Raw genomic sequence first — 16,001 nt, forward strand, 5'->3', positions numbered from 1 at the left:
AGTTCGGACCAGTTCGGGAGAACCGGTTGTTCACACTTCCTGCTGAGAGCAAACCGGTTCTCTGTTGCTGTGAAAGTGGCCTGCCCGCCTGCCCCCGGGTTATACTGACCTTTATTTCTTCTTCTGAAGCCCAGCTGATCAGGTGCGGCAGATTGCACTGGGCTTCCTCAGAGAATAGAGAGTACTCAGAGAGTAGAATAGAGAAAAGGAATTTAATATCTAGTTAACATCTCACATCATAGAATTTTCAAGATGATTCATTTTTAGAATTAAGGTGAAGGGTTTGACATTTGGAGTGGGTAATTGACTATCAGGTCCTTAACAGGATTAATGTTAAAATAACCGAAGGACTCTTAGAAAGAGTGGTAGTTGGTGGTGACAGTAATGTGCAAATTCAAATTCAACCTATCTGGCAGAAAATTATAAAAATGTCACTAGACAAAGCTTAGAATAATACCCTCCCCTCCTTTCAATTAATAATATCACAGTATTTACATAAGAAGAATAATGACCACTGTAATGATAAGATTAAAAAAAAAGACTATGGACACTTATGGTGGGCAATTTTATTTTAGGAAAGGACCAACTTTTTAAAGACATTTTTCTCAGAATATATCTAAATTTTATTCTCCACCCTGCAAGGAATAACAAATAGAATAGAATAGAATAGAATAGAATAGAATAGAATAGAATAGAATAGAATAGAATAGAATTTTTATTGGCCAAGTGTGATTGGACACACAAGGAATTTGTCTTGGTGCATATGCTCTCAGTGTACATAAAAGAAAAGATACGTTCATCAAGATACAACATTTACAACACAATTGATGGTCAGTATATCAATATAAATCATAAGGATTGCCGGCAACAAAGTTACAGTCATACAGTCATAAGCGGAAAGAGATTGGTGATGGGAACTATGAGAAGATTAATAGTAGTGCAGATTTAGTAAATAGTTTGACAGTGTTGAGGGAATTATTTGTTTAGCAGAGTGATGGCCTTTGGGAAAAAACTGTTCTTGTGTCTAGTTGTTCTGGTGTGCAGTGCTCTATAGCGTCATTTTGAGAGTAGGAGTTGAAACAGTTTATGTCCTGGATGTGAGGGATCTGTAAATATTTTCACAGCCCTCTTCTTGATTTGTGCAGTATACAGGTCCTCAATGGAAGGCAGGTTGGTAGCAATTATTTTTTCTGCAGTTCTAATTATCCTCTGAAGTCTGTGTCTTTCTTGTTGGGTTGCGGAACCAAACCAGACAGTTATAGAGGTGCAAATGACAGACTCAATAATTCCTCTGTAGAACTGAATCAGCAGCTCCTTGGGCAGTTTGAGCTTACTGAGTTGGCTCAGAAAGAACATTCTTTGTTGTCCTTTTTTGATGATGTTTTTGATGTTAGCTGTCCATTTTAGATCTTGCGATATGATAGAACCTAGAAATTTAAAGGTTTCTACTGTTGATACTGTATTGTCTAGTATTGTGAGAGGTGGAAGTATGGAAGGGTTTGTGGCTAATGTCTGAGCTTCACCAATAATAGATTACAGGAGTAGATTGTCAGGGAGATTTTCTGGTTGTGGGGTACATGGATGGATTTTCCCCAAACATTACACACAGAATAAACAAATTACAATAGTGGCCAAAATTGTGGAAACCTTTTGAGAAAAGTATTTTCCAAAACTAGCTAATAACACCATTTTTTTTGGAGCAGTACCATAAAATTATATATCAATGGAAAGATAATTTAATCAAGAATGTAATGCAATAACTTTTATGAAGGATTTGCTGTTAGAATAACAGTTACAGTATAAAGAAGAAAAGTAAAAAATGTAGAAAAAATGAGATACACAAAAATTACAGCGTCAATTTTGGCCACTATTGTATTATTTGTGCCTGGTTCTGTAAATATAATCCCAGTAGTTAAAGCCAAAATATGTCCCTTCTTTCTGAGATATACCAAATTAAATTTATTAGTATACTAAAAAATCAGGATATATTAAAAATATAGGAATTAAACAAGTTGGAGATAATATTCAGGCCTGTTATGCTTCTTTTCTGTACATGTAGATCTAGCGATTCTTTTAAGTGGGATACCCATCATTCTGAGAATGGTATCTGAATAGCTTCTGAATAAGATAAAGATAAAGGTTCCCCTCGCACATATATGCTAGTCATTCCCGACTCTAGGGGGTGGTGCTCATCTCCATTTCAAAGCCAAAGAGCCAGCGCTGTCCAAAGACATCTCTGTGGTCATGTGGCCAGCATGACTAAATACCAAAGGTGCACAGAATGCTGTTACCTTCCACCAAAGGTTGTCCCTATTTTTCTACTTTCATTTTTTACGTGCTTTCGAACTGCTAGGTTGGCAGAAGCTGGGACAAGTAACAAGAGCTCACCCTGTTACTTTAGGGATTCGAACCGCTGAACTGCCAACCTTTCGATCGACAAGCTCAGCGTCTTAGCCACTGAGCCATGGCATCCCTTAGTTTCTGAATATAAAGTGTTAATTAATATTTGCATTTCAGAACTGCTCATGAGATTACATCAAATGCAGTGCTGAAGTTGTGGAAGACCCCATAAAGAAGAGTTTTTAATTTGTGCCAATGCTTGGCTGTACGAGGATGGAGAACAAAGATATGGGCCCATATCAGAGTGTCCTTCTTTGGTCTACTTTGTTCTAGTAGGAATGCTTAGGACTTCACAAATTCTTCAGAGATGGCAACTTTCTTAAGGGCTTTCAGATAAATTTTCCTTTGAGAAAATAAGGCTTCAGGGGGGAAATAATGCCATGCTTTTACTCTCATAGCATACACAATTGTCCAACAATAATGAGCTTCATAATGGAAGTATGCCTTAGCTATTAAAAATAGCCATTTAGCAATAGTCATTTGGAAGATCCCAAAATGAAAAGCTGTAACTTTAAAAAGGAATGCACTTTGCCAACCAAGTACACAAGAGCAGTTTAATCGCTCTTGTTCTAAACTTTCCTTCAGTTACTGAATTTCTTACAGTTTTCTCTCACACCCATACCCATATTACTAGCTACAACCTGAGATCTGTGTCACAATTCTATGTTGCTCCATCATATCATTGTTTCACAGTTGATCCATAGACTAGACTAGACTAGACTAGATTAGACCAGACCAGACCAGACCAGACCAGACCAGACCAGACCAGACCAGAACAGAACAGAACAGAACAGAACAGAACAGAATAGAATAACAGAGCTAGAAGGGATCTTGGAGGACTTCTAGTCCAACCCCCTGCTTAGACAGGAAACCCTATATCACCCAGTTAAGTTCTAGCTCATTGCAGCCCATGAAGAACTGCTCCAAATACAATTTTATGGCACAAATGCTGGATGTTTGTCCATTGACAGGAATTCCGATCGCCACCCTTCCTCTTGAGGTTAATAAGCCCTGACACTAAATTTTTAAAATCAAATATCCACTAGCTTTTTTCCAGCTCACCTCCTCAAGAATGAGGACATTTGTACACTCCTCCTGACTTGCCGGACTGGAGATAATAGTCTGTAACTCACCCGGAGATTGTAGCCTTAGCAAAGATTGTATTGTGTAACTCACCCAGAGATTGTAGCCTTAGCAAAGATTGTATTGTGTAACTCACCCAGAGATTGTAGCCTTAGCAAAGAGTGTATTGTGTAACTCACCCAGAGATTGTAGCCAGAGAGAACAACGAGCTGAAAAAAAAAGTAAAGTGGTTCTAAAATGTTAGAAAGCTATGACTGTTAATAATCAAGATAATATCAGAAAAATTAGATAAGAAAAATCTGTATTTAATATTACATGTTGTAACAGCAGCCAGGATCGTATCTGCACAACATTGGAAAAATGAAGAAAGAACGCGAGAGGAAAAGATAATTAAAAAGATTCTAGACTGTGCAGAAATGAATAGACTGACATTGAAAATTAAGCAGAAACAGCAACAGCAGTAGCACTTAGACTGTTGTGACCTAGGCTCACTTAGGCATTAAAGACACAATTAGTCTTAAACAACCCTATTTTATTATAACAGCTGGGAATTACTTCATTCCCAGCTTAGTCCAAATTAATTCCAAAACAAAGTCCTTCAGAAAAAGTCCTTCGGCCTTATCACAAACCTTTGTCTTCTTTGGCACCCTGCCAAAGGCTTTTCTTGGCAAAGCCCCATGGAGTTTAGAAACAAGAGATATCAACTAGAAACAGATATTTGCTTTCCTACAAAGAGCAGAAGAGCCTTTGCTGCTCTTTTAAGCCTTATGGGAAGGGCCAATCATTTCCTGGCCTTACTCCCGACTCGTCCTTTTTGCTTTAGCTGCTCTTGCCTTCTAGCAGCTCTTCGCATGCGTGCACTAAGAACAGGCTCCTCCTGTTCTTCTGCCTCTTTGCTGTCCGCTTCTGGAGGCTCCAGAGTCTGCACATTGCTCCCAGATGGCCCTGGCCCCATCTCTGCCTCTGACGCAGAGCCCTCATCTGGGCCTTCCCCTGACTCCAGCCTCCTCACTGTCTGACTCCACTGCCAGCTCTGCAGGCTGCTGGTGGACCACAACATAGACTTATATACTGCTTCATAGTGCTTTACAGCCCTCTCTAAGCGGTTTACAGAGTCAGCCTATTGCCCCCAACAATCTGGGTCCTCATTTTACCCACCTCGGAAGGATGGAAGGCTGAGTTTACCTTGAGCCTGGTGAGATTCGATCTGCCAAACTGCTGGCAGCTGGCAGTCAGCAGAAGTAGCCTGCACTCTAACCACTGTGTCACCGGGACTCATGCTATTTTATGTTTGATAGAATGCTATCAAACATAGAAACTATTTTACCAGCGGTTGGAAAAAAGGGATGGAGATTGAGTATATTGGCCACCTAATCAGTATTGTTAAGCGAATTAAACACTATGTTTAATAAGCACTAAGAAATGTAATTAATAAAAAATTGATATCTTAGGTATCAGCTAATAATAATAATAATAATAATAATAATAATAATAATAATAATAATAATAATAATAATAATAATAATAATAATAATAATAATAATAATAATAATAATAGAAACAACTTGAAAAAGTCACCAGATATCAAGATTTGAGAATCGAATTGCAGAGACTCTGGCATAACGAAGCTATCAAAGTGCTGTCCCGGTGTTTGGAGGCCGTACGGGTCTGGATGGGGAGAAACAGGCTCAAGCTCAATCCCTCCAAGACAGAGTGGCTGTGGATGCCGGCATCCCGGTACAGTCAGCTGAGTCCTCGGCTGACTGTTGGGGGCGAGTCATTGGCCCCGATGGAAGGGGTGCGCAACTTGGGCGTCCTCCTGGATGAACGGCTGTCTTTTGAAGATCATTTGACGGCCGTCTCCAGGAGAGCTTTCTACCAGGTCCGCCTGGTGCGCCAGTTGCGCCCCTTTCTAGACCGGGATGCCCTATGCACGGTCACTCACACCGTCGTGACGTCTCGCCTGGATTACTGCAATGCTCTCTACATGGGGCTCCCCTTGAAGGGCATCCGGAGGCTGCAGTTAGTTCAGAATGCGGCTGCGCGGGTTATAGAGGGAGCCCCCCGTGGCTCCCGTATGACACCAATCCTGCGCAGACTGCACTGGCTACCTGTGGCCTTCCGGGTGCGCTTCAAGGTTTTGGTAACCACCTTCAAAGCGCTTCATGGCATAGGGCCGGGTTATCTACGGGACCGCCTGCTGCTACCGAATACCTCTCACCGACCCGTGCGCTCTCACCGAGAGGGACTCCTCAGGGTGCCGTCAGCTAGGCAGTGTCACCTGGCGACGCCCAGGGGAAAGGCCTTCTCTGTGGGGGCTCCCGCCCTCTGGAACGAACTCCCCCCAGGACTCCGTCAACTTCCGGACCTCCGAACCTTCCGTCGCGAGCTCAAGACACATTTATTCATCTGTGCAGGACTGGACTAGATTTTAAATTTATAGGGGTTTTAAATTGGTTTTAATATTTATATTTATATTTTTAATAATTTGGCATTAGAATAAGTTTTTTAATGGTTATCTTAATTTGTACATAAATGTTTTATTTGCCTGTGAACCGCCCTGAGTCCTTCGGGAGATAGGGCAGTATACAAATATGAATAAATAAAATAAATAATAATAATAAATAAACCAGTGCAGGTGGTACTAGTGGTACTCAGCACATTGGGAGCTGTGCCTAAAGACCTAGGCAAGCACTTAAAAGCAATTGGCACTGATCAGTTCACCATTGGTCAGCTGCAGAAGGCCACCTTCCTGGGATCTGCTCGCATAATTCGCCGATACATCACGCAGTCCTAAATGCTTGGGAAGTGTTCGACTAGTGATCTGTGATATGAAATCCAGCATAGTTATCTCGTTTGCTGTGTATACTATCATTTTGTGTAAATAAAATAATAATAATAATAACAACCACCAGCATATCATACCATTCCATATAATACCCTATATGAGATAATATAATATAATATAATATAATATAATATAATATAATATAATATAATATAATATAATATAATATAATATAATATAATATAATATAATATAATATAATATAATATAATATAATATAATATAATATAATATAATATAATATAATATAATATAATATAACAACAGAGTTGGAAGGGACCTTGGAGGCCTTCTAGTCCAACCCCCTGCCCAGGCAGGAAACCCTACATATATACAGTTGTATATTGTGACATTAATATTCATTCCGTATTGAGTTTTCTTCTCTGTTCTCAGTCACTTTATGTGAAGTTAACCGGCTTGGCAAAAGGTAGGTAGGTAAAATGAGGACCCAGATTGTTGGGGGGGCAATAAGTTGACTTTGTAAAAATATACAAATAGAATGAGACTATTGCCTTATACACTGTAAGCCGCCCTGAGTCTTCGGAGAAGGGCGGGGTATAAATGTAAACAACAAAAAAAAAAATCTGCTTCTCATTTATTTCTTTGCTTCCTACATAAACAGAAGAAATGTATAGCAATCTTACTTGTGAACACTGAATGGAAGGAGAGACCCCCCCAAAAGGCCCTGCATTTTTCCTACAATCAAAGCCAAATAGATTTGGAATCCCTTAAAAGTCCAGTGTCTCTTTAAGTGGATGCATTTCTTTTCCTGACGGTTTCTTCTTCTTTTTGCAGACTTCATAAAGAATTATGAATGTTGGTATCTTTTTATTGCATGCAGGTGAGGAGGAGAGGAAGTTGTTTGCGTAGAATAAATGCACATGCTGAATCCCCTACTGGCTTAGCCAAGCTGTTCAAAGTAAAGACTGATTGTTTTGGAGCTCACCAGACATGCTGACTTGCTTTAAAAAACATGCTGTTTCAGATATATGGCTTGCAATAAGCATGAATATCAGGCAGCACATTAAAGAAAAATAATCAATTTGAAGTTGCTGTACTCAACCAGCAGGAGAGCTTCACATTTATTCCTTTTTAAAAAAAAAAAAGCCACTGCAACAAAATGTTAAATTCATAGCGGTAGGGACTATCATTTATTGCAAGCTTTGAAAATCCATTGGTAGTGGCTGCTCCATTTTAACTTTAGCAGTGCTGTTAGATTGATAAGCTTCAAACTGAGAGTGCATTGCAGCTTACTTATCATAACTGTAGAATGCAGTGAATGGATAAGTTACAACTGAAAGAGGGAGAGGGAGGGAGAGGGGAGGGGAATAGACGCTTTATCAGTGGCCTGCAAGTTCAGATAATAACTGGGAATATCAGTTGATCAAAGGGCAGTGACTCATAGTAAAATCTGGTCCCACTGTTGTGGGCTGTGGGCCGCCAGCCCCTCCAGCAGCCAAACCAGATGAGGAGGAGGAGGCGTGGGAATCAGGGTCAGCATCAGCGGAACCTGGGAGCTCCGAGGAGGAAGAGCAGGGGTGAAATGCTACCGGATCGGACCGGATCGGGCGAGTAGGTAGTGGAGATTGGTTCTGGTTCGCCGATCCAGTAGCAATCGCTGGCTGGCCACGCCCCCAAACCAGTGCACGGCCCGCAACCCAGCCTTCGCAAGCTGGACACCGGGACACCGGGAAGGCAGCTCGCCACCTGCTCACCCTTAGGACAGGGGCTGGTGCCCATTCCTCGAGGCCCCAGAGCCGCTGCCTGCCCCAACCAGGTCAGGGAATGCACCATTCCTTGACTCCGGCCTTTCCCTGGAGCAGCCGCCTGCTCTTCCTTCGCTCACTTGCTGCCCACTCGCCGCCTGTTCGCCCTTCACCTTTGGTCAGGGCCCAGGGAAACCTCATTCCCCTGAGACCCCGGAGCCACCCCCTGCTCGCCGCCTGCCTCAACCGGGTCGGGGAATGCACCAGCCTTGTCCTCGAACCGCCGCTCGCTCTTCCTTCACCATGCAGTGTATACTTACTTTCTTCCAGTGGCTGGCTGCCAGGAAAGGCAAGCGTCCAAAAGTTACTGGAGTCCCTCTCCTTGAATATGCCGCCGCCATTGCTGCTTGTTCCATGCACCGGCTGCGCAAGCGCACACCGTTTATTTCATTTATTTATCAGCAGCAGGTTGGGTGTGCGCTTGCGCAGCCAGTGCATACAACAAGGTGGCATATTCAAGGAGAGCAACTCCGGTAACTTTTGGATGCTTGCCTTTCCTGACAGCCAGCCGCTGGAGGAAAGTAAGTATATGGAAGGAAGAGCGGGTGGCGGCTCCGGGACAAGGCTGCAATAATGGTGCATTCCCAGACCCGGTTGAGGAAGCGGTGAGCAGGGGGCGACTCCGGGGCCTCAGGGAATGGGACATCCCTGGGCCCCAGCCCCTGACCAAAGGCGAAGGGCGAGCAGGCAGCGAGCGGGCGGTGAGTGGGCGGCAGCTCTGGAGAAAGGCCGGAGTTGGGGAATGGTACATTCCCCGACCCTGTTGAGCAGGTGGCACCTCCCGGGCCTAGGTGAAGGGAGAACAGGTGGCGAAGGAAAGGGAAAAGGCAGAACAGAAATTAATTTTTTTTCCCTACTGGGTTCTGTGGGTGTGGCTTGGTGGGGGGGAGTTGTGACTGAGTGGGCATGGTTGTGAGTAACATTGAGTTGGCCATGCCCACTCAGTCACCCACCCACCAAGCCACACCCACAGAATAGGTAGCAAAAAAATTTAGATTTCACCCCTGAGGAAGAGGGAGTGGAGCTGGCAGGGAGAGAGACAGAAGCAGAGCCTGGACTATCCGTCAGCCCTCAGATGGACAGTTAACAGCCCCCAGACCTGGAGGTAGCTGATGAGGAAGAGGAGGAACAGCTGGGTCCAGTGCCTGCTGCGCAGCTGCACAGAAGACAGAGGAGAGGAGAGCAGTGGAAATCTATGGGCCGGTCCTTGGAATGGAAGAGCCACTGCTGCTAGCCAAGGCCCACCCTAGCTCTGGGGATAAAAGGCAGAGGGCAGAGATGAATACATGTGACAGACAACTATTCATCTTCTGGCCGGCTGGAATTGTTAGCCTGCAAGAGAAACATTTTTCCTGGGCTGCTGGCATTCCTAATAAAGGAATCTTTTGTGTTCACATCAGAGGGTTTGTCATGTTTGGGAAGCTGGGTCAGAACACCCACTAATAAGAAAGCAGTGGGATTGGCAAGATACACTCAGAGCAATTCTGAATTTAAGAGCACAATTCTGAAAGCCATTCAGTGAAGGAAAGTGTAGATTATCCTCACCTAAGAGATAAATGTGTTCTTGCAACTAACAGCCAATGTTGAAAAATATATCATGTCGGTTTAGTGCTAATTCATCGCAGACCTAACAGGGACACTGCCAGATTGATTTCATTAGCAGTGTATAGATACCACAGGTTTGTTTGTTTTTTTTCTCATAGTGCGAAACATCCTTATCATATCTTGCACACTTTGCATTTGTATTTCTTGGGTGATGTGAAATATTGCTTCTGCAAAGCAACTGCTATAGCAGGAATCATGGGCAATCTCAGATCATCTTTCCCAAAGCCCCATTTATATTGTCCCATTAAGTTCAACCAAAGCATACTTTTTAAGTTCAAATGGTAGTGTTTCAAAAATAGAAGGCTGTAACATTTATCAGTTACTAAAGGTAATGTTTTGAGATATGTGCATCAATTTTGATGCACAGCAGGGTTCTGCTCAGGCTTTAATAGTGGTGTTGGAGCTTAGAATGAGCATATGATGAGCCGGGGCAAGGCACGGAGGCAACACAGCCAACTGATACTGCAGTTTGAGCTCTCCTTTATTGCTCCAACTTTTCCTCAAGCGCTCCCACATTTATGACAAGTCTTGGAGCAAAGCGCTCACTCACACACACCTCCAGCAGCCTCTGACTGAGAGTAGTCCAGCAAAACGCTGTTAGCACGACAGCTTCAAAGCAAAAAGTCCAGTGAGGCAAAGGCAGCAACAAGGCAATGAGTACAACGAGGCAAAGGAACAAGGCAGCAACAAGGCAAGAAGTACAGCATACACCAGACATTGGCAACGGTACACAAAACTCCACAAATTCAGCACTTGTTCCCAACAAACGCCTCTCCTCACAGTGTCTCCTTAAGTCTCAGTCCCCAGGTGTGCCTTGTGAAGAGGAGTGGGGCACGCTCCTCCCAAGTCATAGGGTCGGCCTGCACTACTTCTGCCTTCTCTCCACTCTCCGTGCTCAGGGATCAGGAGGGTGTGGTCCTTGCTCATCACCTGAGCGCCACTGCTCCTCATCTCCACTGACTGCCCTCTCTTCCCTCCCCCTCGTCCTGCCCATATCATTCCCTATTGGCAAGCCGTCCCCTTCCTTCTCCTATTTTCTCCACAACAGCCCTGTGAGGTGAGTTGGATTTAGAAAGAACCTGACCCAAAGTCACCCAGCTGACTTTCATTTTTTTTTTTTATTCAAAAAGTTTTACAAATTTTTTTTCCTCCCCTTTCCCCCCCTCCTCCCCCCTCCCTTCGCAACCCCCCTCCCCCCGCCCGACTTCCCGGAACGAGCACAAGGTATAGTTAAAAATAAAACAAACATATGCTAAAAAATTTTCGTCCCAACTTAATTATAGCCCTACAATCATCAATTCCTAACTTCCCCCAAAAGCAATCAAAAATAATACATCATAATCATTCAAAACAGTCTGATAACTCTTAGTCTGATATCTCGTTGAATATAGTCAATCCATTTTTCCATTCCTTTAAGTATCTTTCTTGCGTATTGTCTTTCAAAAGGCTGATATCTTCGCCATCTCAGCCAAATTGGCAACTTTCAATATCCATTCTTCTATTGTTGGTACTTCTTTTTTCTTCCAATATTGTCCTATTAGTAATCTTGCTGCAGTTATTAGATTTAAAATCAATTTAGTCTCAATTACTGTACAATCCGTAATAATTCCCAACAAGAAAAATTGCGGCAGGAACTTTATCTTTTTCAAAACATTTTGTAAAATCCACCAAATTTTTATCCAAAAGGCCTTTATGTCCTTACAAGTCCACCAAATGTGAAAATATGTAGCGTCATCACAATTACATCTCCAACATTTTGCTTGCATTTCTGGATACATACACGATAATTTTTTAGGATCTAGATGCCATCTATAAAACATTTTATAAAATTTTTCCTCAGATTCTGTGCCTGCGTGAATTTAACATTTCTAACCCAAATTTTTTCCCACGTTTCCAATAATATTGGCTCCTGAAAATTTTGTGCCCACTTTATCATACAGTCCTTTACCAAGTCCCTTTCAGAATCTATTTCAAGTAACACATTATACAATCTCTTTATATGCTCCTGAGACTGATTTCTAATTTGCTTTACCAAATTTCCCTCGTTCTGCTCTATACCAATTTTCTGATCTCCTTCCATCTAGCACGTAGTTGCTCATATTGAAACCAAGTATAATTTTTCCCTTCCTCTCTTAATACTTGCAGAGATTTTAACTGCAAATTACCTCTTTCAGTATACAAAAGATCTTTATATGTAATCATTTCCTGATTCTGTTCTATGTTTATATTTTCTACTGTATGTCTAGGACTTGCCCATATAGGAACCTTATAATTTAGTTTATAAGAGTAATTTTTCCAAACACGCAGAAGGGCATTTCTTAGCACATGATTTTTAAAGGCCTTATCCACTTTTTTGTCATAAATTAAATATGCATGCCATCCATATAGCAAATCATAACCTTCTATATTCAAAATTCTGTCCTCTGTTAAATTAAACCAATCACTTATTGCAGAGAGAGCAGCTGCTTCATAATATAATTTAAAATTAGGCATTTTAAACCTCCCTTTCCGAGAATCTTGAATTATTTTCATTTTAACCCTAGCTTTTTTACCTTCCCATATAAATTTGTTAATTCCCTTCTGCCATTCCTCAAGATTCTTATCTTTCTTAATTATTGGTATCATCTGAAAGAGGAATAAAAATCTAGGTAAAACATTCATTTTAATAGCAGCAATTCTCCCCAGCAAAGATAATTGCAATTTCCAAACAATCAACTCCTTCTGAACTTTTTGCCATAAAACCTCATAGTTATTCTTATACAATTTCACATTTGATGACGTAATATAAACCCCTAAGTACTTAACCTTCTTTACAATTTCAAATCCTGTTACTTCCTCTAGTTTTTCTTTCTGTTGTCTGGCCATATTTTTATTATCACTTTTGTCTTTTCTGATTTACCTTAAACCCTGAGACATTCCCATATTGATCAATTATTTCCAACAAAAATTTACTAGAATTTATAGGGTTTGTTAAAGTAATCACCAAATCATCTGCAAAAGCTCTTAACTTATATTCATACTGTCTAACTCTAATTCCTCTATCTCCTTTACTTCTCGTATTTTATCCAATAATGGTTCTAGAGTTAAAATAAACAATAATGGTGATAAAGGACATCCCTGTCTTGTTCCTTTCGCAATCTTAAAAGGTTCTGTTAAGCTACCATTGATTATAATCTGTGCTGTTTGCACTCCATAAATTGCCCTAATTATTCTTAAAAAACCATCTCCAAATTGCATCTTTTCTATTAATTTAAATAAAAATCCCAATGCAATCGATCAAAAGCTTTCTCTGCATCGAGAAAATAAATGCTGCTGGAATAAAATTTTTCTTTTCTAAGTACTCCAGTAAATTAACAATCTGCCTAACATTATTCCTCATCTGTCTCCCTTTTATAAATCCAGATTGATCATTATGAATTCTTGCTGCAGAATCAACATTAATCTATTAGCTATTATTTTAACAAAATCTTATAATCATTATTTAAAAGTGAGATTGGCCTATAATTCCCAGGTTTAGAACAATCCTGTTCCTCTTTGGTATCAATGAAATAAAAGAGGTTCTCCATGAGGGGAATTCTCCTAGTTGTATCTGATTAAATAATTCCTTAAGTGGACCTAACATCTCATCCTGTAAATTCCTATAATAACTAACTGTGAGCCCATCCGTACCAGGAGTTTTCCCATTTTAATTGTTTAATTACCAAAATAATTTCTTCCGAGGTTATAGGCCGATTCAGTTCATCCGTTTGTTCTAAAGTTAAATTTTTAACCTTATATTCCTTCAAATAATTATCAATATCCCTATTCAATATATTATCTTTAAGATATAAATTTGTATAATATTCTAAAAAAGCTTTTTTAATTTTATCCTGTTGATATCTCTCTTTACCTTTATATTCTATTTTTTCTATAGTACGTTGTTTTTGTCTTTTCCTTAAAGTGTATGCTAACCACCTACCAGGTCTATTTGCGTTACAAATAGTATTATGTTTGGCATATTGTATATTTGTTGCCACCTGATCAGCCATTATCATATTAAATTGATTCTGTAGTAACTTTATTGCATCTTTAAGTTTTTGATCATGTGGATTATGTATTAATAATTGTTGTTTCTTATAAATTTCCTCTTCTAAATACCTACGCTGTCTTTGTTGCTTATTTCTCTGTCTATTATTAAGATATATTAATACACCTCTCATAAAAGCTTTACTGGAGTCCCAAACCATTTCTATCGATGTTTCATTATTCAAATTATAATCAAAAAATTCTTTCATCTGCTTTTTACATTGATTTACATTATCCTGATATCTAAACAAATTTTCATTTAATCTCCAAGTTCTTCTACCCTCTTTTCCATATTGCAATTCCATCCAAACAGGACTATGATCAGACAAACATCTTGGAAATATCTTAGTTTTCTTCACCCTAAAAAGCAAATCATTAGAAATTAAAATAAAATCAATACGTGAGAAGGATTGATGCCTATCAGAGAAAAAAGTATAGTCTCTTTCCTCCAAATTCCGCAGTCTCCATACATCTCTTAACTCAAAATCTTCTATCATATCAAAAAAGGATTTAGGCAGCTTTGCATGTGCAGGTATCTTCTTGGAAGAAATTCTCTTGTCCTTTCATGTATCTATTACTCCATTCCAATCTCCCAATATAATGCACGATTTATAATCCCATAGAATCAACTTATCATATAACATTCTATAAAATTTTTCTTGTTGCTGATTGGGTGCGTATATACCAAGCAAGAGAGTCCTTTTTGTTTCTATTGTAAGTTCAATAGCAATATATCTTCCGTGAATATCTGCCTTAACTTGGCTGGTATATCTTTTCTCAAATAAACCACTATGCCATGATTTTTCTCCAAAGCTGAAGCAACAAAATGTTTACCTAACTTTGAGTTTATTAGGTACTTTTGATCTGATAATTTAATATGCGTTTCTTGTAAGCAAATAACATCATTTTTAAATTGTTTCAAATAATGAAATATTTTTCTTCTCTTCTGAGCTGAGTTCAAACCATTGACATTCCAAGTCAAGATTTTATTTGCCATTACTGGGCTGCTGAAGCCTTTGAGCAATCAACTGAAGATCGTCCTCCCGTATCTTCGGCCGTGCTCCTCCCACCGCTTCTGTAGCAGAATCCTGAACTATACTTTGAGTTTGTTGCTCCTTTTCTTTACGCTTAAGGGCTCCCCTCGTCAGTCTTTGTTCTTGTGATTGTTCCTCTGATGGTAACATCACTGGAATCACCTCAGCTTCCACACCCATATGAGTCTCTTGAATTCTTTTTTCTATTATTTCTATTTCAAATTTCAGCACTGTAGAAAGAAAATCTTTGGCCTTAAGCACTGTGTCAATACGATATCTCCTTCCTTGATAATACACTGTCAAGCCAACTGGAACCTCCCATCTAAATTGAATCTGGTATTTCTTAAGTTCTTGTGTGAAAAATGTAAAGTCCTTTCTATCCCTTAACATCTTGGGAGGAATCTCTTTCAAAACCTTCAACTCCTGTTCCCCTATTTTCAAGTTTTTCTGAAAAGCAACTTGCAAAATTTGATTCCTCACTGTTCTTTTCAAAAAATAAACCACAATGTCTCTAGGAAGTTTCTTTTGCCTAGCAATCCAAGAATTAACTCTATAAATTTTGTCAATTTGATAAGCAACCTCTTGTGGATCAAGTTCAATAAATTCAGCCAGAGCTTCTGATAAAAAATTTTTTAAATCTTCCCCTTTCTCCTCATGCAAACCCCTAATTCTCAGAGCTCCTTCCATCATTCTATACTGCATCACCACCACTTGATCTTCATTTTTATCCAATTTGATTTGCATTCCCCCCATTCTATTTTCTATTTGTTGATTTGACTGAACAATTTCTTGCACCTCCTCCTCCACCACCTCCAGTCTTTTTGCCAAACCTTGAAAAGCCATCAAGATATCTTCTCTTATTTTTTTATTATTCTTTTATTTCTTCTCTTATTTTCTCATTATTATCCATAATCTCCTTAAACCTTTCTTCAGACACTTTCCTTGCTCTTTAATCAGATCTTCTAAAGCTGGTTCAGAACCCTTCTGCCCCAGTCTTAGGTGCTTTAGTAGCCATTTCAGTTTTTAAAATTTACAAAATATAAGTCTAGAAACTTCTCTTTTCCCCTTTAAGTATAGGAGAGCTCAGTTCACTTCATTAAAATCCACACATAACATTTCTTATCTTCTTAGTTGCACAGACTGTTTGAAATTCCATTCGTCACTTTCACTCCCGTTCAGGCGCCATCTTTAAAAGTCAAT

The sequence above is a fragment of the Ahaetulla prasina genome, chromosome 7, assembly GCF_028640845.1.
Source record: "Ahaetulla prasina isolate Xishuangbanna chromosome 7, ASM2864084v1, whole genome shotgun sequence".
Taxonomy (NCBI): Eukaryota; Metazoa; Chordata; class Lepidosauria; order Squamata; family Colubridae; genus Ahaetulla; species Ahaetulla prasina.